At 41.4% G+C, this 26,204-nt stretch overlaps 1 protein-coding gene across 10 annotated transcripts in view; it reads right to left on the bottom strand.

The window, feature by feature from the left end:
- Positions 1 to 26,204, bottom strand: part of rpl38 (ribosomal protein L38) — a 1,167,099-nt gene that overhangs the window by 31,207 nt on the left and 1,109,688 nt on the right. Inside the window, exon 1 of one of the 10 annotated variants that reach the window (XM_051939337.1) lies at positions 2,984 to 2,994. The exons of the other annotated variants lie outside the window; for them this stretch is intronic. The gene's annotated coding sequence lies outside the window, so the exon portion shown is untranslated. Of the gene's footprint in view, positions 1 to 2,983; positions 2,995 to 26,204 lie in introns of those variants that run through there. 10 annotated transcript variants of the gene reach the window in all.

The following is a 26,204-nucleotide window of genomic DNA, read 5'->3' on the forward strand; positions in this document are numbered from 1 at the left end:
TCCATCGTTACACCAAGCACGGCCCTCACAATGACTCTTTGTGCTGTTTCCGTCCTCTTTTATTTCTTTTTTAAAAAATCTGGTGGCTTCTTGTCGCTTTGTCGGAGATGATGTAGGAGAATAAATTTGAAAATCGCCGAAGGAAAACTCTGTTAAGAATGAACCATCCTCCCCTCCAAACAGGAATAAAAAAGAAACAATAAGCTCTGTGTGCTCGGCAGGATCATTAAAGGTAGAAGTTTCTTTACAAGTAAAGCAGAGCGGGTTTTTGCGGTGGATATAGTGATTTTCAAGGTGATTAAAAAGCCATTACCGGAATGACTCTCGCAGGTAATTCTCAAGGTAGTCATTCACCACCCAGTTAGAAACCAGGAAGGCTCCGACTGCAGAAATGACTGTTATTAGATGGAGATATTACATCAAATTGTCCAAGTGAGAAAGCTCCCCCACAATCTTGTGTCTATGAGCTAAATCGCTGTCATTTGGAAAGATGGGCTTTCATTTCTTCTGGCATTTTCTCATCAAATAGAAGGATCGAGAAAAAAAAGTTATTTGCCAGGGAATTTGAAGAAAGATTGGATAAAAACAGTTAATTAAGTTCTACACCTTCTGTCAGCGTGTAGGATTTGAACGTTAAACAGAGCAAACGAGGTGTCAAACAGCTGCTCTGAAAATACACTTTAATGTATGTATTTTACCATTTTTTTTATTAAAAACATAACTTTTCCAACACAGAATAAACTATCACTGAGCTCTGGGAAGCCATTATTCCAGGAGTGCTCAGTGAGTTGTACACAGAGTGCTTTTCTAATGTATATTTGTACTCTACATTGACCACAAACTCTGCCTCTGTTTCAAATTATAATCACGACGTAAATCTATTTCTATTCATGGCTTATTGGCTCCCATCTTTCATTCCAAGCTCCATTATTTCTTGGAGATTGCATCCTCGCTATTCGATGATGTGAGTTTGCCAGAGGATCTGATCCAAGTTCAGCTGAGGGGAGGGATGGAAAGTTGGTCACAGAAAGCAGGTGAAGCTCAGCGTTAAAATGCAGCCGTATTCTACTGTAGCGTTTCCTCGTCTGCACCTGGATCAACGTTTCCCTCTCAGTGCCGCCTCGCAAAACCTCATGTTCACTTTCCTCCTTCAACCAGCCGTCCTGCTTTGTCTGAGCCGCGATATTCCGAATACAGATTTATTCCTTAACCTGGACAACGATGTAATTATCATTCGGAATGTCGCTAATTGTTGAGACAAATGAAAGCGTTCACATTGACAGCGGGGAGGTTCAAACCGACGGGCCTAATTTCAGACATTTCAGATCAGGAAGTTTCATTTGGCTCTTTTGGCCTAATTGGATGAATCCACAGAGAGATTGGCAAAAGTCTGTTCTGATATCTCTGTCAAAGCTCCAAGGCAGAACATTGTGTTTCTCTATTTAGTTTTACTCAGGTGAACTGAGGTGAGATCTGTTAAAATTCACAAGACGTGCTCTTTGAAAAGCGTTTCCAGACATCCGTCCTGGTTGGTTTTAGGCGCTTCGTGGTTCACGCTGCCTCTCTGTCGGTGTGTTTCATCCTCGTACCGAGGCCAGGCGGCTCTCTGGGAAGACGTCTGAAGCAGGAAGCAGGAAGCAAAAAAAAAAAAAAAAGGAAGCAGGAAGCACAGGTAGGAGGCGTGGCGCCTTCCAAGAAATATAAATAACTTCCTTCTTTTTGTCCCCCGCCGCGTGAACGCGCGAAGAGGGGGACCTAGTATTGGCGTCCGTATGTCCGTACGTCCGTACGTCCGTACGTCCGTACGTCCGTATGTCCGTATGTCCGTATGTCCGTACGTCCGTATGTCCGTATGTCCCGCATCCTTGTCTGCGCGATATCTCATGAAGGAATTGTTGGATCTTCGTCAAACTTGATGTCAACATGTATTAGGATGATCCCCCGACACCAGTCAATTTGGGTGACCTTCGCATAATTTTCAAGGTCACACTGAGCGTTTGTTGACTGTGACTTTCAAATCCATGTCTTTGGCGGGGGACATAGACACGTTAGTGTCAAACACTTGTTTTATTTTAAGGCCGAGTCTTCCTCATATGTTAGACAAACAAATCGATGAAAGTCAGACTCACTGCAAAATAAAAAAAGAAAACTGAAAATGCTTTGTGTTCCTGATATTTAACCCTTAGATGTACAAGTGGGTTAAAAATGACCAGGTGAGGTCTTTGTAATGAAAAGTTATCCAGGTATTCCTCAAAAAAACATGTTTATGATATCCTTCCATTTACATTATGAAGTTTATACTGTTAAAGAATTTGTAATCTTTGCATTATTTCCTCCAAGCTCTTCATCACTGATAATGTCATACAGAGGTGATGCTAACTGGGAGGGGAGGAAAGTAGCAACCGCTGGAGGAAAAGAAATGGTCTACAGAACGGATGTGGACGTTTTTCTGTTGCTGTTCTGTGTAATATTCCTCTTTTTCAATAATCAAAGTGTTCAAAATCTGTTATAAAGTGAAAAATAAACAGATTTCAAACACAAGAAAAGCACTCAGAGCTCAGTCCTCCTCCAAGGCTGCTCAGTCTTATGATTACCAACGGATGAAATCTTTACAAAATCCGTGGTCCTCAGAGGTGGATTTGTAGAAGGATCACAATCAGCTGATGTAGTGTTCACTGGTTGTCATGGTTACAGTGACGCTGTGCTGCTGTCTGACAATGATACAGAAATCTTTAACCCTTTAACATTGTTTCTATTTATTTTTGCTTTAGTTTTAAGGCTGAAAAAAGAATCTCTGTCCACATTATCTGCTAAAAATTCCATTATATGTGACTTTTGGAGTTATTTCCCTCCTATAGTACTGATCATTTGGCATCGATGGGCTTCTTCTTACATGAACGCACTGATCGCTCACCTTGTTGAGCAGTTTGTAAAGATATTGATCGTCTTTGCAAACTGGGATTCTGATCATAGTTTTATTTTTTCAGTATGCGAAACCTGAAAAAAGCTTGATCTGATGAGAAAGTTTTAATTCAGTAATTTATATACTTCATTTAAAAAAGTTGGACCCAAAAGGTTTGATTTCAGATCAACATGATAAATTTACCAGAACAATTTAAATATTTTCCTCCTGCAGTGAACGATCTATTTTGATCTCATGCTTGTATTATTTAACCTGACATCATCAGGGGCGTTTGTTTGATGATCTCTGATTTGCTTGAAACTTTTAAACCAAAAAATATGAATATTTAAAAGGGTATCTGTGAAATTTTAGCTTTATATTTCAAATAGCTTTCAAGATAATAAAAAGAACTGCCTGCTGACTCACTTTCAGATTTTTTTTTTATTTTTTTGCACATTAAAATTTAAGGTTATTAAAGACAAAAGCTTGAAATTTTTTACGGTTATTTCTCATCGTGCCTGATTCAGAATCTAATATTGGACGAGTAGATCAAAAAGTCTGTGATGATTCGTAAGTTGAAATATTAAAAAATAAAATGAAGAAGTCATGAAAACTCCTTTCTTTGAGCAAAAATAAGATCATCCAGAAGTCAGCTGGTGGTGATTTCTGTAGTTACATTAAATAATAATTCAAAACTAAATATATAAAATAGTTTCTAAGATGAAACACTTGATCACAAATATGAAAAATAAAAGTTATTTCTGTTGAACTTTCATAGCTGATTGAGCAGGTCAGTTTTAATCTGTGATCTGAATACAACAGAATTCTGTTCTATTATTATATTATGTTATTAATATTGGTTAATTTGCTTTCTTATGGACTTTAAAGAATAAAACCTTCGGGTTGATGTGAGATTGTGTATGAGTTCTGATTTTAGTGGGAATGTTCATATGAACTAGTATGATATAAAAATGTGTGGAGAATGTGATTTTTCTGCAGCGCTTCATCTTCAGTGGTGTTTTGTGAAACATTTTATCTTTATTAAAAAAAAAGCAGTTCCTGTGATTTGCACATATTTCACTAATATTTCCATGCATTGTTCTCCAGCTCATGTACATGATGTCAGACTTCCTGCCAGTGTTGGTGCTGATCATAAACGTTTTTTAGAAGATGTGGGATTTTCTTTCTTTTATTTTAGCCGCTGCACCAGCCTGAACTCTCTGGTTCCTCTTACAGACTTATTTAACTCGTGACACATTCGGGATCTTTCTTTGTTTCCTCTTCAGGTTTCCTCTTTATTGGAGTCTCTCTGGTCCTTAAGGGAAGTTGTACACACATGCTATTATAAGTTAAAACAGCGAGCGGCCATCCACTGCTCTCTGACTGTTAAACTATGAGACGTTTTATCAGCTGAGCTCTGGGAGAGTTCACCCTCTCTGGTTGCTTCTTGTTTGAGTTGTTGTAGATGAGGTTTGGGAGGAAATGGAGGAGACACCAGTGGAGCTGCAGCTTCTGAGAAATGACTCCTTTTTGGCAGCGAGAGATAGAAACCCGAGCGATTCCCTTCAGACTCGGGGCTTTATTAATGTCCCACTGCAGGTTTTCTCTAAGGGACGCATGACCGAAGACAAGCTCCCACTTTCATCTCCCAGTTAATGAGAAAAGGCCAGATAAGCATTGAGCCCCTGCAGGCTCCAGCAGAGATATGAAGACCCACTTCTTGTTGTAATCTCCTAACGTAAAGCTTCATGCGTGGCTGCCTTGGGATCCTGGACCACTTCAGTGAGTCAATATCTACACATTTAAACATCATGGAGGTGTGTGTTTTCTCACAGTCTTTCCATGGATGATCATGTAATCATGAACTCGTCCGCGTTTCGTTATCGGGTTCACCTTCAGTTGCACTGATGTGTCTTCATTCATCACGAGTGTTTCTGGCGAAGGACTGAGGTTAATTGTTCAGAATAATCTAACAAATTGGAATTATGGATCCATTTATTACAAAGGAAGAGGCATGACATGAAAGCTGCACTCCAGTATATAGATTTCTATTAACAATAGATGGGATACTGTGTGTAATATAAAATGTGGAGTCATCCAATATGCAGTTTTTCTCAACTCCATTGAGCGGTTTAGAAATGTCCAGCCCCTCGTTTTACTTTTCTGTTTGGCTCCTTCTCCTCATTAAACTCCTTTCCAGCAGCAGCAGCCTGCTGTTTGCAGTAAAACAAAACCAAAGAAAGTCTAATAAAGCCACTGTACACTTTCCACACAGCAGACAGACAAAGTTAGCAATTAGCCGGTGAACATAGTGGAGCATTTATCAGCTAATGAAGCGACAGGTTTGTGGGAAAGACCAAAACAGAGCTTAAGAACGGAATAAAATACAGGAGGAATGTTGGATTTTGAGTCTTCAGATGGACAGAAACCAGACTCTGAAGCAGTAGTTACTAGAACAACAAAAATAAACCAGGTTTGTGTGTGAAGCACAAAAAATGACATTTTAATCAATTCTGAACTAGTTTTGTTGTTTTATCAGTATTATTTTCTTCCTGTAGCTGTGAGGGTCTCATATGTACAGTATGTGGAATAGTGGAGAAGGGTTGAAATAAAAGGCTGCACCTGTGCAATTTGTCTTCCTTTTGTTTACCAGAGATCACAGATGTGTTGCAGATTGACATATTCAAGAGAACAGCCTTTCTTCTCTTTCATTAGTCCGATCTCTGTGATGACTCCTCTCTGCTGGCAGTGATTTATTAAAGAGCCCTTTGGAAAGCTGCTCTAAAATTCTCAGAGAAGTGCTTTGCTTGGAGATTATCCAGGTAAATCCATGAAACGTCTCTACTACGAGGCCTTTTCCCACCAGATTCCATGACGATGACGTGACACCAGGGGCCAGTGTTCTCCTCAGGACCACATGCAGCCGGTGGAATTATCATTTAACCACAGACATCAATATCAATTATCAGTTTTCTGACTCACGTCTACCCATCCTTCCACTCCCCCCTGAAACGGCTGCGTTTCCAATCTTCAGTCCCATTAAAGCTTTTCTGTAATTGCATTAGGAGCGACAAAGGGGAAATAGATGTGCAAAACCTACAGTATGTTCCAGGAGGAAAGTTATTTCTCTTCATCTGCAGGTAATTGAATTTTAATTGTCATGCAGAAAAGGGCATTTGCAGCAGAGCAGGTATGTAGAAAAAGAGACGGAACAGCAGAGGGACCAGACAGCCTGGTTATTCCAGCAGAACAGTGAACAGGTGGACTCCTCCAGCCTGTATGGTGATCTGTTTTCAACCACACAGACACTACAGGTCAGACGCAGCGTGTTTTCTCCTGTAAATGACTCTGGGCTCGTTTAGTTTTACCAATTTGACCTGAAGGGAAAAAAATCACAAAAAAAGATGAACCCTCCAGCTTATTTAGTGGAGCTGCTGAACAAATGCATGGTTTGGTAATAGGAGCTGCAGCACAAACACACACGTTTTATAGATTTAGATTTTATCTGGAACAGGAAATGTGTTCAGAGGTGGATGGACTGTATGGAGGAGGAGTGAATTATAGAGTTAAGGAGCTTTGGTTGTACAGATATTAATCCTAGTTACTGCATTTAGAGTAACCAACTTTTTCATCAGCTTTAAGCATAGACTGTATATAAAGATGGACGTAGCATCTGGCTCCAGAATTGAAGCCAACCATGAAGTGTCAAAAACTTGCAATATCCCGCCGTCCGCTAGGGTTGGCTCCAAAAAGCTTTTTCTCCATAGACTCCAATTCATTTTTGGAAAAAATAAAATTTGATAGACTGATGTTCTACAGCTCAGGATTTTTTCCCGTTAGTTTTCATGGTCAAAATGAGAGATCAGGTGGCCGATCTTAAAATAAATCAATACTGAATTTCAAATAAATCGTTAAAGTTGGCGGAGCCAGGGGGCGTGGCTATACTTGATAGACAGCAACAGAAGCCTCTGCGGTAAAATGTGGGCGGGATAAGAGAGTCCTCAGCCAATCCTGTCCCTAGTTGCTCTCCGGTCCAGTCTGGTTGATGACGCTTTTTACGTCACTGGCTCCAAAAAATCCAAAACGGCGACCAGGAAGTAGCAAAATCCGGGCTTCATTTTCTCGGCGTTGAAACCAACGGGTGACGTCACGGTTAGTTTACGCCTGGCTTTAAGGCAGAAACTGACTTGATAAGTGGCTCAGATGGTAAAGCTATATGCTGTATTCATTTTAATAATCAGTAACATCCAGTCTTGTACCGAAATGTGGAAAAGCTGTGTTTGTCCGTGATGCAAAACTTAACATTTTCACAAAAAGGCTGTAAATTTCTGTCATGTTTGTGTTTTATGGGATATTTTTGTGTCAGGAATCAGAGAAAGCTAGAAAACAATCAGAGCTTTGTGGTTGGAATATACATTAATGTATTTGTAATCGTGACTTCTCCCATAAAGCTAACATCTGGTTTTATAGAGAAAACAAAAGAAATAGTGACGAAAAACAAGCTTCATTCATCAGTGACTGAAAATGAAACTGAAAATGACTGAAACCCAAAGCAAATCACAATTGAATACAGTAACTGAAAAAGAAGTGAAAACAGCAGTGACTAAACAAACGAAAGCAAACAGTGACTGGAAGCGACTGACGGTTAATGGTTGAAAACAGAGTTGAAATAATGACAGCTAAACACAGTGAATGCATTCAATGAAATGAAAGCAAACTGTCTGAAAACGTGACCAATAATTAATAAAAAAAAAGAATAAAAAATGCTTCCATATTTAACTTTTGAGCAGCTGAAGAAAAGCTGCCATAAATAGACACAATGAGGAAAGTCATTAAAGTTAGAAAAGCAGAATTAGACATTAATAGACAATGAAGTGATGAAATAGAATAAAAAACTAATAAATACAAACTAGTAAAGTGTTGGATTTTGACTCTTTTTGTTTATTAGGTCTAGTCCTACTTTGAATATTCTGACATTTGTTGACTTCTCTGCAGTGGTTTAATTGAGACTCTTGGTGTCATTCTATCAGGAGCTGCTTATTAAACGTGGTTCAGAGTTTATCTGCATTCACGTCTCCTTAATGATGAAAGACGCTGCAGAGTTCAGTCACCTGTGTTTGGAGGTTTGTAAACCGTCAGGATCTTGACTCTCGGTGAAGTTTGCTGTTGTGTTTTATTCATTTTCACCGTCTGAATTACGAGGCTGTTGAGTCGCTGCTCGTCACAAACCTCACAGATCGCTGTGAACGGTCGAGTTATTTCTCTCCAGTGACGCGCTTAGAAATTAAAAAGAAAAAAGCCGAGTATACCAGATCTATTCATTCACATCGCCACTCATGACTCTCCAGTGCAATTATTCACATCTAATGTTTTTATCTTTTATTTTCAAACGGAGCTGAAGAAGACGTGGACGACATTCATCTTTGAAGCCACCTCAAGCAGCACTGAAACTAAAATAGTTTTGGGTACTCCAAAGTTGAGGGTATTTGTATCTGAGTTTCTCTTAAATCAGTTTTAGACCTTGGATTCAGTGTTCAATGACAATAAAGTGACACTAAGCTGTTCAAAGTTTCAAATATCACATATTTCACCAAATGCACCTTACATGTGTGAGACTCTTTTATACTTTTCTCCATATTTCTAGGATTTTTTATGGGTAAAAGGCATTGAAAAGAGTCTGCACTGTTTAATGGTTTTTATAGAGAATGTGTGTCCCAATAAATCCTTTTCAAATATGCACTGAAGATGTGGTGAATCTATTAAAAAGAGAAATCTGTGAACTGTCCACACATGACTTTGGTGGAAATGATCATCTTTTGGCTAAAAATGTTGGTTTGCAATATGAAATAAGCAAAGCGGGGAACTTTTCTCTTCCAGTTTGGTCCTTGTCAGCTATAGATTGTGTGACATTATTTTAAAATGTGAGACCTATAGTCACTGATGAGCTCCAGGATCCATGATGCTACATAGCTAGACATTTTTCTCTTCCACATTCTCCACCTGCATCTCCCTGTTTTCTGATGCAAGCAGCTGGTTTGATGGGTGAGGAAGGTGCTGATAGCTACTAGAGCCAGCAGGTTCTCAGGGATGCACCAGGCTGTTTAACAAAAGGGTAAATGTTAGAAAGAAGCAGCAGCATCTACATTTATTCCACTGCTATCTCTACAGCTGTTTGGGATGTTATCAGCCCATTAAATGGCCGATATCACCGATCGTTCCCATACATATGGGCCAGCAGGGACTTCCTTCCTTCACCTGCTAGTAAGCTCAGTAGGCGCGTTATCACCCGGTTTAATGGAGCTCCATTATCACCTCATTTAATGGTGGTGGAGCTGCGATTTTTACACCCATGAAGAGGAAACAAAAGTGTCCTATGGGGTTTTGCAGGAAGTGTAAGTCAGCTGATGTTCACCCAGGAGACCCTGGAATTCTGTCCCTGCCAATAAATACAGTTGTTTTTATTTACTTTATTCTCATTTTAGCTCCATTCTTCTCTGTGTTTACGTACGCTTTTGCTCCATTTTTATACATTTTACATTGGGATGACTCCACTTGTGGCTTTAAATTTACTTCTTCACACAATCATGAGGTTTCTGGCACTCTAAGTTATTTAAGCTATTAAATTATTAATAATGGGATTTAATGGACTGATTATGTAGAAAAAGTTTGCCTTTTTTTAAAAAACATTTTTAAGACTTTTCATGGACTTTTAGTGGTTCTTAATGTTCCTACCTGTTGGTATTTTTTTCATTATGAACATCGATCTTACAGCTCATCATCCGTCTTTGCTGTGTTTTGTTGTTTTATTCTCCTTTTCTAGCTGATTTTGCTGCTGTCAGACTGTGAACTCGTGCAGCACTTTGGTCGTATCAGGTCGCTGTGGACGTGCTCTATAAATAAACTGGGTTTGATTCGATCTGAACATCCATAACGGGTGGTAAAATGGTAAATGATGGCCATTATGCGGCGTGTGGAAACACAAGGTAGACCCTGGAGTTCCCTCAGTAGAAAAGACCTGCAATATTTCCAGGTGAAATATGTGTTTACTAATGCAATGCACTTTGCCAAATTCAATTAACGTCCTCTTATGGATTGCTTGATGTGTGTGATGGAAAGAGATCCTACGAAGTCTTAACCTTACAGATTACACATTACAGCCTCCACTTCAGACTGTTCTTTCTTTCAGAGTTTTGTGATCGATGCCGAACCCTTTTTCCAACCAAACTGCTGCGTTCTGGTACAAAGACACCGTGTTCTTTCATGCTTCTGTCAAGCTGACGTCTCAAATATCATCAAACTTTTATCTGCGATCAAGAAAAAATACCCAATCTGTGCCCTCCTTTCTGCTGCTGATTCTTTAAAACATAAAAAAATAAAACTCCAGGATTTGCTGAAGAGAAACCACACATGAGCCCAGTGTTTCTTCATGAGGGGGTTTTCTTATTGCCAACGAACTGACCCCATGAGAATGGCTGCTTGTTTTTTTCTTTCTCACGCTGTGACCAACAGATATCTCAAAGCTCTGATTGGATTAGAGACATTGAACTATTGGAATTGAAATAGCTGGAATAGAGCGGCTATAAAATAGGTTGTATTTCTCAGAAGGCATTAGCCCAGCCCACCGGGAGACGGAGTGTGCTGCCGGCGTATGGAAGAGATCAGAGGGACGGGATCCTCCTCTGCGGCTCCATTGTAGTCCAGGTAGCATAGATCAAACAGAGCAATCCCCACAGAGCTCCCCAGAAAGTGCTTACCGGGAGGCAATCTGAGGCCGCGGCAGAGGAGAGGCATGGCATATGGCCTTTTGAAGATAGTGGTTTGAGATTAGAGCACATCCCGAATCAGGAAGCATTAAGAGAGGCTGAACTACGAGTCTGTTGGTAGGAGACAGAATGACAGATAAGACGGGGAAATAAGGCAAGAAAAAGAAATCTTAATGCAGCAGTTTCAAAGTACACAACAGATAATGTGCATGGACCTGTTTAGATATCGATCGGGCTCGAAGCAGAGATGTTTTCAAGAATTCAATAGAGATGATGCTAAAAAAGAAGAGGGGGTTAAGATCAAGTCTGGCTCTCTTTGCTTTCATGTGACATTAGCTGAAGTTCTTGACAGGATTACCACTTGTTTTCCACTTTGTGTGGACACTAATTTTCCGTCTAGACTAATTTCCTGCTCCGTTCTCATATCTGCTCTGCTCTATTCAATGGCAGGGAAGAAAAAACAATCCAATATACTGCATGATAGCATAATTTATGACAGCCTGTCGTAGAGGTGTGTGTGTGTGTGTGTGTGTGTGTGTGTGTGCGCGCACTGACAGCTGTTCCCCGCAGCATCCCGGAGATCGGCCACCGCTGCGATGCCGTTTTATCTTTCAAACATCTGAGTAATAGAAAAAGCTGCTTCATTGTGCGCTAAGGGGGTTGATATAAAAGGCACCTCACTTGACCGAGACTTATTACCACTCTATTTGTGAACCGATGTCTCGGCGATATTTTGTCTGATAAGATGGCAATTTCAATAAGAGGCTTTGCTGGCTTTTGGCCCCCGTGGGCTTTTGGCTTGAGTAGGAGGGATATATTTCACAGGGGGAGAGCTTGATGAAATGAGGGACGAGCATTTGCAAAAGTGAGATAAAACCATCTTTTTTTCCCCTCCCCTATGAGACATTTTCCCAGGGAGTCATAAGAAGTTTGCTTCGAGTTGATTGGGAGAGGAAGAAATGGAACTGTCTGTGCCTGGTGTCCCATCCATTTTCCACTCTGATGGAGACGGTACAGGGGGAGCTATTGGAGGTGGTGGTGGTGGTAGTGGTGGGGATTTGGGGATGTGCCAAACCCCAAAATTAAGATGACAGCAATGACAAGGCTCGATGCCGAACAGATCTATCCCACTGATGCAAGCCACAAGCTTAACAACCCATGGAGTGTGTGTGTGTGTGTGTGTGTGTGTGTGTGTGTGTGTGTGTGTGTGTGTGTGTGTGTGTGTGTGTGTGTGTGTGTGTGTGTGTGTGTGTGTGTGTGTGTGTGTGTGTGTGTGTGTGTGTGTGTGTGTGTGTGTGTGTGTGTGTGTGTGTGTACTTGTTTCTGGGGACTTTGACCTGACTATTTGCTATAAAGGTGGGGACTTGTCTTACGGTGGGGACCTAAAATGAGGTCCCCACGGGTGGCAACACCGTTTTCTTGGCCATATTGTTGTTAATAAAAAATGTAAAAGTGCAAAAACGTTTGTTTAGGGTTAGGCATTGATTTGGTGATGGTTAAGGTTAGGGTTAGGGTAAGGGTTAGGAGTTAGATATGAATGGGAGTCAATGGTAAGTCCCCACCGGTATAGAAAAACAAACGTGTGTGTGTGTGTGGTAGCGTGCCATACGTGCCGCTTGTTGACAAGATCATGGAGGCTCAGTGTCAGCAGCAGACAGCTGATTGCAGGCTGGAGTAAACACCTGACATCCCATCGCTGAGGTGAATCATCGGACGTCAGAGTGAAGGAACCGAGAACAATATCTGAGAAGCAAACGGTGATGGAAATCGCAGCGTGTGGAGATGCCGCCTGTTTGATGCGTTCAAGTCCAGAACTTTCAATTTTCCTTCTATAAGCCAACCCTTTTTCTATCAGATCAACTGTTTCAGTCGAACCTTTTCTTTGATCAATTACAGACTTTAGCCGACAATTTCAACTCTCTGCGTTCATCCATTACTCTTAGCTGTCCATTTTCACGGTACTTTTAGCTAACTAGAAGCCTGGCTGATGGTTGTGCTTCCAGTTGCTTCTCCCACCTCTGCAGAGGATGTTAGAGAGGCTGTTCTTGGTCATTTTCACCAGAATTCAAACCTTGGAGTCGTACTGATCCCAAACGCCTTCCAGTTCACAGCTATAGAGATCTTTAAGCTCTGGGAGCATTCAAAGCTTTAGAAATGCTTTTACACGCTCAACCTCTTATTTTGGTTTACTGCAGTTTTATTGTAGAGGTCTACAGAGAGTTCCTTGGACTTTATGGCCTGGTTTTCGTCCTGACATGCAGTCTGAGTTGTAGAATTTTAAATGTCCCTCTTACGTCTAGTCAGTTAGATATCCCATAGGTGTTCTCAGTCACAACTTCCGGTTTCTTCTTTATGCCTCCATGTTCCCCTCCTGCTTCCTACCATGGACACATGCACCTTTCTCACCACGTCACACATTACATTAATTTCAAAATAAAATAAGGTTTACCTCAAAATGTAGCTGAAATTGCAGTGTAGCTGTATGAGGATGTAATAATGTGGACAATGGGCTGCAGGTGACGAAGCCAAACAACACTTGTTGTGAACGCTTATTTTTAAATGTGACTCTAAGACTCCAATGAAAATCCTTTTTTTTATGTTGTTAGAACTTCCATTTGATGTCTTCTTTATATGCTGGAAGACATCATGGATAAAATAAGGTGTTGGCAGAGCGTTTCCTCTGCAGCGTGCTGATGATGCTCTCACATGGATTCACACCTCACAGGTTTGATTTGGAACAAACCAAAGGATCTGATCCTGTCTACTTGCAGGCCAGGCTTTTCTGTCCCATTACTTTTCTTCATAGTCTGTTTCCAGTTGTGTAACTGAACTACTCCAATACTACAACTTGCCATTGACCAAGTGCTTCTACAGCGTTTGAGCGTCTTCGTAGGTGAGCTGGAACTTCACAGATGTGCACATTTGAGAGGAAACACTGGTGAAGTTTTGCATCCAAACCTTCTTAATATATAACTTTGATACACAGAGATGGGTGTAGATTGAAGGTGATATGTCAGTTTTATCTCCTTGAATTTTGACACAAATTGTAGGCATCTGAATATTTTCTGTACACTGGGATTTTTTCTAAATAGTAGAGCAGCTTGAGAGATGGCAGTGTTGGCTGGTTGTTCTTTTCATTAAATTCAGTACATTTTGACGTTCATGGTCTCCAGAGATTGAAGCTTTCTGGCTTTGTTGGTCCCTGACTCTTCCTCCAGCTCCACCACCACACTGACATTTAGTTTTTTAGTAATAGCATCTATAAGATGCTTTGTTCCGTTCCGTTTTCTCTAATGACCTCAGAATCACCGGGCTTTTCATCAGGTCAGAATTTGAATGGGTGCTGCCAAAGCGCAAGCAAAGCTAACAGAATCCCCAACAGCCTCGGCTCCACTTTGATTTTAGCGCTAATTAGCAAATATTAGCCGTCATTGTCCACATGCAGCCATTCTGACATTATTTAGCTCCAAGCTCCAACTGGCTGCAGACTCTCTCTGTTCATGCTGATTTGTCAAAACCTGAAATGTAAATGTTTCTGCTTTTACTGTTTATTCATGTCAAGCACGCCTTCAGGCGTCAACGCTCGGGTCAAAGGAGTCAGGTTAGAGTCTAGTCTCACATCCTCGGCTCAGGTTTGGGCGATGCTGTTATTTATTCACCGAGTCATGTCAGACATCCACACTGCTGCCACACAAGAAGAGAATTTACCTCCGGAGACCCAGAGTTCACTGTCAAACAAACACAAATATGAGCCAAAATCAAAGCTTCCTGTTTGCAAATTCTGCCGACGCACAGCAGCTACTGTGGCTACTTCAGAGAGTTAATCGTTCCCTGGTTCTAAAACAGCAGTTCTAATGGCGGGGTGAGGTTTTACTTGACTTAGCAGCAATGATTTTCTAAAATCCCAGTAGAGAGGTGGTCGGTTTATCGAGTCGGTTGGACTCCAAACGAAAGGTCTTGAATGAAAAAATTTATCAGACATTTACGGATGGCGGTGGTTTTCTGCAACTAAAGGGATTTACGAGTTTCACATCAATACACATCTTCACATTCACAGCTCGTCTAATTGCCCTGATTTTGCAACAAGAGCATGAGATAAAGGCTGGTTTACTAACTGGAGTATTTGCACATCAGTGTTGTATGGAATAAATTTCCTATCATAATTCAAGAGCATTTTAAATTGATTTGAGGGCAGCATTTATCGATTTCATTCTCAGATTTTGTGATATTGTCTCTCAGAACTCTGCTCTCGCGCTCAAATTTGCTCTGCGTGTTCAAACTGTGTCCTTTCACTCGGTTACGATGCTGCTCGCACAGATTTCCTGCGCTCAAACTCAAACTCTTCCTCTTGCTCTCACGGAACTTCTGATCACGGATCTCTGCTCTGCTCTCAGATTTTTTGTGTATCAACGCTGTCAACCAATAGAAGGCCGGCGAGCTTTGACCAATCAGATGATCCCTGTTTGTATACGGGTGCGTTCTCTGTTTTCTGAGGAGCGTCGCATACGGGCGGGCACTCTTTCAACATGTTTTATCCACTCCCTACCTCCGGGACTGTAATAAATGTGATTTCTTTTATTTTTTTGACCAAAAGTATTTTCTCCTCGGTCTCGACGAGGGAATTTTTCAGTTTACGTACTTGAATAATTAAAAATAAGAGAGATCAAGAATGGCAAGAAATCAAGTGGAGTGAAAACTTGTGATGTAAGTGAGGAGAAGGTCATAGCTGAGGGCTGCAGTGCCTCAGAGGAGACAATGAAAATAAACCCAGTAGATCTTATCGCTATGCATTGTCTTGTCTTCCGTTGTGATAGGGCAAAATCACGTCAGGGATAAACACAGTATGAATTTTTAAGAGGCGCCTCTCCTGATTTTTATTCCGTCTTATTTTGCCTCGGCTCAGAATGACCTCCGGTAATCTTCAGAAGGTGAATATTGCCATTTTCCAGAAACTTGAATACGAAAGAAGACTGTGAGACCCACCAGGGGAGTTGGAACGCAGGTGTTGAATATTACAGTATATGTATTTCATTAGCGTTTGGCAGTTTGAATGATGTGGTGGGAAATATTAAAAGCAGCGTAGGTCTCCGTGCATTGTTCTGAATAGCAAAGACCACCTTCAGCTGTGAGCAGAATGCAAAAAAAAATGAACGAAGCGCGTTGGAAAGATATGTGAAACTGATCAGTGCATATTTGCTCGTCCCTATGAAAGCTTTCCAGCTGAGATCAGCTCTTTTTTTCCCTTCAAGCATGCAGGAAGTGAAGAAACGGCATTTGTAGCTGCCACAAAGACGTGAATACGTTGAATAGAACGTGTGAAAGTGTGTTATGGACAGACGGTGTGCACAATGAAGCCGGTACAGAGTCTGCAGACAGAAGTGGCACACAAGTTCAGCATGCAGATGAAATGGAAAGTTATCCCAGATATTTTAACGTACAGTGTGCTGGTTTTCAGAGAAAACACAAAATGTAGCAATTTTCTATTTCCAGCCCTTTTTCATGGTTTTGTTACATTATAGAGCAGCATAACCAATGAAAACACAGTGATAGTAAAATAACTGCATGTCTGTAGAACCTTCTAAGCTACAGTCACAGGAGGCTTTAGAAGACTTTCAACAATAAAGGAGTTTTTAAAGGGCAGAAAACATTAGTAACGACAGTGCAACCTTAAAAACAGCAGTAAGAGAGCGTCAGAGAAAGAATAAAATGCTCGTCTGTCTTTTTGAACTGAGCTGTTCTGACCGTCGATGGGAGCTTGTTCCACAGCGCTGGAGCTCCAACTGTCTGAACTGTGGAACTTTAAATAGTAGCCGATTCTCTGATCTCAGGGGTCCAGGTGCAGAAATATGCTGATAAAATGTCGGAGATGTCAAGTGGAGCCAAACCGTGTAGCTTTTATGAAAACTAATATCAAACTAAATGAGCTTTTGTAACCTTTATGCAGTAGGCTGGACTCAGTATGTGCAGCAGAAATGTGACCAAAAGCCTTTAAATTCAACAGATGTCATCTTGACACAAGCAAGGAAGGACTGGAAATCTTGCAGAAATGTCCTGATATTACTGAAAGTAGCAGCTGATGCTCGATTACATCATCAGAATGCCAAATGTAAAGCTCTCTGCAACTTGTACACTGACAGTCATTAAAAACTTTGAGACCATATTTTTCAACATCATTTTTATTTTGAAGCCCCAAACTGGATTTTCTTCACATGAATCATTTGTTTAGCATATTGGCATACAGAAACAAAAATCTAAAGTTTCAAGAATGATTTCAAAATAAAGAATTTCACAAAAGAAAACGGCACCTGCCAAACACAAAGTCACAACAGTCAATACCGAGTACGGCCTCCATCTGCTTCGATGCAGGCAGCAATCCGTCGGCGCATGCTTTGGACCAGGCTTCTGATTGTGGGTTGGGAACAGCCCATACGCCTGGATACATCACTGTAGCTCAAAGCGGCCTCCACCATACCCAGTGCCCGGAGACGTTGTTCATGTGATAGACGCGGCATGATGCTGTTCACTGGACTAACAATGGTGGCCTTTTTTGGGCCTTTATATAGGCCTTCAAACCCATTCTCACATTGTGCAGATACTCACTGAGTATTGCTTGGTGTGTATTTGGTTCACTTTTGCAAAGTGACCAACCCATGTGCAATGAATCATGACAAAAAGACAACTCATCATTATCTCAACTACCAGGGCACTAGATCATCAGTAAATCCACCATGAATCATTACAACCCCCTACAAGTAGAATTCTGCCTACAGTTCTACCTCAAAGCTTCTGTTGACTGTCAGTATACATTAAGACACAAGTTCAATGTCACACCTGAAAGTATTCCCAAATTCATTGCTGTAGTGGAATTTATTAGTAGAAGTCATGATGATTCCCTTAAAATGTTCTTTGTATTGTATTTGTTCAGTCTAACACACAATCTTCTGGAAATGTCCTGATTTGTTTAGTAGTCAGGGGAGGCGACTTGAGATGAAGAATAATTTAAAAAATCAAACCAATTTTGTTAATTTATGACAGTATATATATATTATTATAATATTTCTACTCCTGTTTTAGTGTAACAGTAGGATTTTGCTGTTGTAGTAACTTTTACCACCTGAACCTCAAAGAATCAGAAACCTTAAAATACCAGCTGTACCCAGCATTCATTGGGCTTTTTGGATGAAAACTCCCATCTTAAGGAGTGATGTCCTTTATTTCATCACTAGTGTGTAAAAGCACTGAGCTCAGAGTTGATGAAGGTGGTTATCGTTCTGCATTTACACGTTCGGCTCACACTGAGCATCTTCACTGATGTCTGAGTGAAATTATTCTGTACATGATGATGGTGTTTCCTTCTCTGGCTCATGTCAAACATTAACCTGGCCCTCTAGTGGAGCTGCTTTCATTTTCAATCATCACTACTTGAAGCACACGTTTACACCCACAGAAATGCTGCGAACAGCAAAATCACGTTTTAAAGTTTCCTGAGGCTCTCCATAGGTTGTGATAATACTTGAGCTTATTCAGCAAAAACTGAATCCTACAAACTTTTCTAAAGTACAAATTCTGTCAGAATCACCTCTAATGAGTTTTATAAAGAAAGCTCGCTGCACCACAATCAAGAAAATGAAGTTTCATTTTCAACAATAATTGAAACAAGTTCAGTTTTATTGGAAACAGCTTGAAATTACATGAACAGACTTCTGAACTTGTGAAAATTAAATAAGGCTTCAAAAAGTACCTTAGCTGGGGTCGTTTTCACTCTGGTTTTCTGTACTTTCATCCTGCTGCTCTCATGTAGGAGAGTTACACAATACAACTAATAACACAAGGATGGAGGTCAGTGAGTCTCCATGTTAATTATGTTTTCTGTTATTTCATGACTGGAAGAGAAGCAGGATTTACAGAATTATGTTTTCTGTTTTACATATTCAGTTAAAGTCCCCCTTATTAATGAAGAAGTCTAGTTATGAATGACAGGTTCTCTGCTATCACATGCTGTTAAAACATTGCATTTAATCAGCTCCAAATATTGGTGATCAGCCGTTATTGATTACCAATAATCGGCATCTTTATGGGCCATAAAATCCCGTAATGGTAGATCCCTGTTTTGCTTCGCTGCGTCCAAATGGCCATGATTGATTTAAAGAAACAGAGCGTCTTATTGAACTAACATCCTGTAGCAGAGTGGTGCTGAGATGCAGACTGTTATGTTCTACACAGTGGACTGAGTAATCGACACTCTGATTGGACTATATCTGACTACATAAACACAAATATCATCTAACAATCTGTCCATCTGTCGGACCTAATTCATTAGAATTATGTGCTCATTTCTACATTTCTTGTTTTCATTCCCATACCTTCTTAAAACCAAAAGCAGGCAGATCGATGAGTAAGTGTAGCTAAAGCAGGCGATCAATAAGAGCCGCATACGCTAATTAAAGTGACAGTTTGACTCCGTATTGGCGTGCTGTCTCCAGGTGAAGCCCCGCAGAGATGACCCTCCTCACAGAGTGGAAATGTAATTTCATGGCCTGTTAGATCCTGAACTCCAGGAGTAAACATGGAGGCGTCCGTCTGATGGGGGCATGCTCGCACCACGGCAGCACTCCGGTGGCGCCCTCTTCCAGTCCCTCATGGCGAATCCTCTCCGGTTCACTGACTTTTTTGTGAGAGCGTAAACAACTGACTGAGTGGACGGAACTCCTCCTGATAAGACCTCCTGCAAAATGTGCGAAGCGTTTCAGGGTATGGGGCGGGAATGAATTTCTAGAAGTAATTAATAAGAACATTTAGTGCAAGATGAGTGAGGATCAATGTTTTTCTGTTGCAAAGAGGCAAAAAGTAAAAGAAAGTGAGGTGAAAACCTCCTAAAGGTTCTTGTATATTGACAAGCATCACTGAAACTGACAAAACATGTAAAATAACTCCAAAAAAATCAGTTTGATGCAGGATAGCTGTTCACCATTTCATCATGAAGCTATACTCGCCTCAGCACGATGATGAGTTTACTCACACCGCCGCTGCGTACATGCCATTCTCAGTCTCACTCCATTTATTATGTATAGATATAGCAGAGATACAGAGCAATGCATACTCAATGGACTTAAAGATAGTGGTACCACCTGAAGATCTGCTGGCCTTGTAAAAAATTCAGTGAGGCTGTGAAAGTAGAATGGGAGCAAAGGGAAAATTCAGAGCCCGTAATGAGTCTCTGCAGACTTCAAAAGTGAGAGAAAACATGGCAAAAAAAAACACTGAAAACAATTGATTCGGGTTTCATCACGCCGGCTTTCCATCAAAACTGGCAAATTAATCATCAAGTAGGCAGCACAAGCCTCATCTCTCAAATGATAGACCGTTACCAAGCCAAGATAAAAGATTTAATAATTCACAGGGTTGACCTTTGCTGAACCTTTTCACTTATTCTCTAAGGAAAGACCCACTTTTATTCCATCTATCCACTCTGACAGAGTTCGAGACAATATCTGTCTGTGCAGAAAAAGACGAGTTCGTCACAATCAAATCGTTCTGGCAAATCCAAGCCTGAATATAAACACGGCATCTCTGAACTCGGATGGGAAAATCACACAGATATGGATTATTGCATTGATTCCCATTCTCTTTTTCAATGGAAAACAAGAAAGGAAGATTAAAATTGATTTAGTTACAGAAAAAAAAGCAACAAAAAAGTCGCTGTGATGCTTTTCTGACGCCGACTTCCTTCAGCTGTACCTCTGTTGCTGAAAATGAAAGGAGGAAGACAAACGTGTTGCAGCGAGCACGTGTTCCCCAGAGTGGTTTGCAGAAATAAAAGAACACCTGAGAAAACAAAGACGAGAAAAGTCATGAAGTCTGGACAGGTAGCTTCTTATTACTGGACAAAGTGTTATTCCCTCAGCCTGAAAAGGGACTTTAAAATAAATCAATCACCTTTATAAACACCGTTACACAGCAGGGTGTATTTAAAGTTAATCGCAGCGTATTAGGATTTGTTTTACTGAATATCTTGCTAGTTGGAATTTCTTCTTTTAGTGGGGGTTCTTGGTAAACAGCTGATGCAGCTTCCAAGCAGCAGCACTGATAGTTACTGCTATAGTTCCATAAAAAGACTCATCTGTGTGAGGTGTTGGTTGCCTACTTAGTCACTCATGGATTCTGTTTTTAAATTGGCTTTCGGGTGCCGTTTTACTCTTCTTCCACCTATTTAATTATTTAGATCCGGAGGAACTATAGTGTTTGCAGGTTCTATGCTACTATTAGATTATTTTCTATCGTGTCCATGGCTATATATTCATACCCCATCCTTTCCATGCTGCTCATTCACTTATTTATGGTGTATATATGGACTTAGATGCCAATCTGCCTTTCTTTTCTTTAGTATTTTAACTGTGTGCGGTGACAGAAAGGATCTGACTCTAAGCGCTGTTGAATGTGTTGGAAGAGATGGCACTCATTAGCAAAGAAAATACAAAGCCAAATTAATTTCATACGTTATAACTTCATTTGAATTAATATTTAAATGCTTTAAAAGTACAAACCAATTTATTTGCCCATTTAAAAGACTGAATACTAATTGGTTATTAGGTTTGCTGATTGTGAATGAAGCTTTGTGGCTGGAGGTCAGAATTAGTTCTTTGTTTGATATAGAAGTGGGAACTTTGCTGGGTTCTCGGGGGTACAGGTACTGAGGGTGCTGTAAGGAGTTGTCCATGAAAGCCGTCTTCAAACGAGGTGAGTCGTGTTTCTGGTGGCTGTTGGTTTGTGATGATCAGGATCTCAAGGCACAGCAGGGGTACGAAAGGTGTCTGGTTTCAGAGTCAGATGTTGGCGTTTTGCATACGATGTGGCTCTGTTGGTTGAATCAGGTCATGATCTTCACCACTGAGGTGGTTTACAGCTGAAGTGACCAGGATGAGAGTTAGCACCTTAAAATCTAAAGTCTTGGCTCTCTGTAGGGCGTCTGAGTTTGGAAGGAGTTGTTGCCCAAGCAAAGGAACCGAAGCATCTTTGGATCTTCTCCACAAATGACAGGAAAATGGAGCATAACCGTTCGTTTGGACAATATAATGGAGCACTGTGGTGAAGATAGAGATGAATTACAAGTCAATGGTCTTGATTTATCAGTCAGTCTGCGTTCCAACCATCACCTGTGGTCCTGAGCTCTGCATGGTGACCAAAAAGATCAAGTATTGGATGCAAACTGATGAAAAGAGTTTTAGGGTCGCTGGGCTCAGTCTCAGAGAGAGGGTGAGGACTTCCAGAAGAAGCTTGGTGCAGTTTTGCTGCTGCTTTGCATGAAAATGTGATTAGGACACCTCCTCAGCTACTTCCTTTAGAGGTTTTTCGAGCAAGTCCAACTGGGAGGAGACACTGAGGTAAATGGTAAATGGTCTGTATTGATATAGCGCTTTACTATACCTGCAAGGTACCCAAAGCGCTTTACATGATACATCACATTCACCCATTCACACACTGATGATGGAAGCTGCCATGCAAGGCGCTAACCACGACCCCATCAGGAGCAATTCGGGGTTAGGTGTCTTGCTCAGGGACACCTCGAGCACGACGGGGCGAGGATGGAACCGGCAACCCTTCGGTTGCAAGACGGCCACTCTACCCACTGAGCCATGCCGCCCCTAGACCCAGAGTTCAGTGGAGGGACGACGTATCTCATCTGGCCTGGGAACACCTTGGAATCCCCAAGAAGGAACGAGAAAATGTTGCTCTGGAAAGGAAACTGTTTATCCTGCTGCCCCTGCAACCCAACGCCGGATACGGAAGAAAATAGATGAAACATTCATGCCCCGTTTTAAGCTACCATATGGATTTATAGGAATAAAGAGCCAGAAAGAAGCTAATGTATTCCTGTACGAATCTGCCTCTTTTCCTCTGTTATCATTCATTTCACTTTAAGCAACATATACACTAGTAATCATAAATGAAACAGTTTCATTGCTGGTTACAGCAACTTCAAGTAAGCAAAGTGCAGGTAAACTTTAAGTTTAATATGTCTGAGACACTCATTGTCCAAAAAAAATGGACCCATAAGCCTTTGTTTCCGAACAATAAACATTCAGTCTGTCAGACTTCAGTCATCTGTTCAGCAGGAGTGCAGCACATGTTGTCATGACGACGAATAAATGCTTTACTCAAAGAATCCGAGATAAGTTTGGCATATTTTACATTTTTTGGCTTGTTGTTTCTCCATGCATCGATTTTTATGCTAAGCTAGGCTAATCACACTCCAGCTTTTTGTGCAATTCACAGACATCAGTGTTGATTTTCTCATTTTGCCTTCTAAAGAAAGCAAATAAGCATTCTACCTAATTCTTAATTCAATTCCCTGAACATATTCTTTTTGGCAAAGAGCTGCAGGTTTTGTGTGTCGACACTGAGTGGAATCAGCAGAACTAACAACAGATCTTTGCTTTAAGAAGCAAAAGCAAACAGAAGCATTAAGAGATGTAACTTTTCTTCCCAACGTTGGAAATGTCATGTGGAAGAAACCGAAGAACACGCTGCTCATGTAAGCGCTGCATGTCCGGCTGCCATCAATATGTCACAGAGTGGAAACCAGTGGGATAATAGAGAGTACAGAGGCTGGCTTTTCTTTTCCACTGGCTCACTGGTCCATGACCTTCTCCTCCTGACCTGCCCTTCATATCGCTCCTCTGGACGCTCAGGAACCCATGACCTCATGTGTGGGAAGAGAAGGGAGAGATCACGGAGCACAAAAGGACTGCCTGCTATTAATTTTGCCCAGGCAACCTTCACAATAATCCGACGAGACAGCCGTTTAATTGCACTAACCCTGAGCCCGCGGCGAGCTCGCCTGTCCCAGCGTTCTCCGTTCTCAATGAATACCAAGGAGCCGTCTCTGTTCGCCTTCATTAGAGGAGCAGAGACGGAGGCAGAGCGTTCACCTGAACCATCCGCCTTTTCGTCTTCTCTGCTCTTTATTCCTTTGCTGACTTTTATTTTTTCTTAACATTGCTGTCTCAATCCTCTGCAGAAAAACCCATAACGATGTGTCCAGGCCATTGTGATGCAGGTTTATTTGTGATGTGAAACATGGAAGCTGCTGCTGCTGGGAGGGAAGGAGGGAAGGAGGGAAAGAAGGAGGGAGGGAAGGAGGCGTCGTCCAAACAAAGGCTGATGTGTTAGAGTGGGAGAGGTCACAGAGAAGGATGAAGGCTGCCGGGTCAGAACACCATCACTCTGACCTTTCCTCAAGAAAGAAAACAGCCAAGTTCGCTGCCACATGAAAAATGCAAATTAAAGCCAAAGATACAGGCTGTCTTCATTCTGCTGTGTGGTACACATATGATCCAGCCACTGATGCAGTCCTAAACACTGAAGGCTCATTCAGAGCAGCATTCAAAACAGGAACATGTCCTGGTTTTACTCAGGGAGGTGAGGTCTGCTGGTATTTTCACTGAAGCCTTCTTCACAGTGGTAGACTTTTGAGGTATGGAGAGCCGAGTTCCAGAATAAAGGACATTAACTGAGCTTCAAAATAAAGGACATTAACTGCTCTTCTTTCAACAATAAGGGCATCTATAAGTGACCCCAAACTTTTGAATAGCCGTGTATTTATGGATATTTTAATATATTTCAACTTTTGAGGTTTCAAACATCAGTAAACTTTGATGTGTGGCCACTTTGGTGAACCAAGCTTCCTGTTTTTTGCTACAGGCAGCATTTTCCCCGTAACCACAGTGCCACCAAACAGAGTATTTTGGTGAAGACATGTAGATTGCTTTCACTGCATGACTCTGTGGTGATCCGGGCCTCGGTACAGAAATTCATCCCATCGTGAGAGATTACAAAACGCTAACAGGGTTAGCGAGATTTTGTAAAGAGTTTCGGTTCTTTGGGGACTGAAAAGCAGGCGATTCAGTCAGTGCCCCGTGTAACTCCTTCACCATTTTCATATGAGTAATCCAAAAGGTCGCACACCCACGTCAGATGAATCAGACCAATTAGGGACTCTGCAGAAAATCCTCCAGCAGGCAAGATTGGTTTGACAAGTGGTCCTCCATTCTGTCGGTCTTTACTCACTTCCTCCCTGTCTGCTCCCTCGCCGGCTCTCCTCCACAGCGATCCCTCCACTGCAGGTAATTACAGAGCAGCCGCTCCGTGGTCAGTCCGAGGCGAGGCCGACCACTCCGGGGGAAGCACATGATCCATTAGCTGAGCACAGGGCTCGACGGCCCATTCCTCATTCCCATTTGTCTTTTCTTAAAACCTGCCCCCATTCCACTCTGCTGCAGACATCTCCCTTCTTCCCGCTCCATCACAGACACAGATCTGAGAAAATGTGAGGAGAAAAAAAAATCTCTTTAAAAACAAATTTCAGCCTGAGAGCTGCACAGAGCTTTTTTACCTTCCTGAATAACGCTGCACCCGGACAGCCAGGCGTCCAGCCAGCCTGCACTCCAACCGAATCACTCCCCAAAACACAGCTCAGCTGCTTTCCATTCAATAAAGACAAATGTAATATATTTTTCATATGCTGATTCTGCCTCCAAATTATCTAACTGGCCCTCTGAGAGGTGCTGCCTAATGGATTCACAGAGTTTTCATTTTTGTGTCCTTTTTCATTTTGTTTGCAGTGTCACCATGACAGAAACAGAAGGAATCAGCAGCCTTCACTCAAAAGAAAATCCCACAATTACCGCCGTTCTCACCGCTAACAGACGTAAAAGTCTTCTCATGACACGACGAATCACTGCTCTGGTGATTTAGTATCTGCACAATTCCTCTAACGTTTGCGGTTGCACTGCGACGGAAACATGCTGCCGTTCAGGAGTCTCACAGTTACCCAAAGTAGGAGATGACAAAAGTGAATTTACGTGATGACCTTCTCCACAGCTAACGGGTGAATCTCTTACCGGAGTAAAGCTGGGGAGATAAACAAAGTAGGACTGCAGCTTCCTGTCACGTCCCGGAGTTAACTCCTCTTGTCTTGTTTAATCAGGTGTAAAGTCTGCTCTGATCGATAACCTTCCAGCAGGTACCCACAGGAACATCCTCTCAAACCGACTGCTCTATAAACTCACTGGAGCTCCAGGTAGATGGGGATGAATGAGAGTTTCTGAGTTTTCAAACTGATTTTGCCCCTTTGCAAATCTGAAAGTTAAACACCGACATACAGACATGGAAAAAATGATCAGACCAGCCGTGTTTTCTTCAATTTTTCTTCATTTTAATGTCTGGAACCACTAAAGGTACATTAGTTTGAACAAATATATGATAACAAAAATAGCTGATAAGAGTTTAATTTAAGAGCTGATGTCAGACATTTTCCATATTTTTTTGATCATAACTTACATCCCTTCAGTTCTTCCATCAATAGCTCTGGCATTGTTCTGACTAAAACAGCTTTTAGGATTCCATGTTTTCTTTTCTGTCTGTTTTAGTCTCATGATCTACACAGGAGTCATCAAGTCGCTTTCCAACTGTCCTTGCCCAACAAGTCCCATTTCTCCACAGTCTCACTCATTTTTAAGGTCTCTGGAGGTCTGAGGATG

This window comes from Acanthochromis polyacanthus, chromosome 19, assembly GCF_021347895.1.
Source record: "Acanthochromis polyacanthus isolate Apoly-LR-REF ecotype Palm Island chromosome 19, KAUST_Apoly_ChrSc, whole genome shotgun sequence".
Taxonomy (NCBI): Eukaryota; Metazoa; Chordata; class Actinopteri; family Pomacentridae; genus Acanthochromis; species Acanthochromis polyacanthus.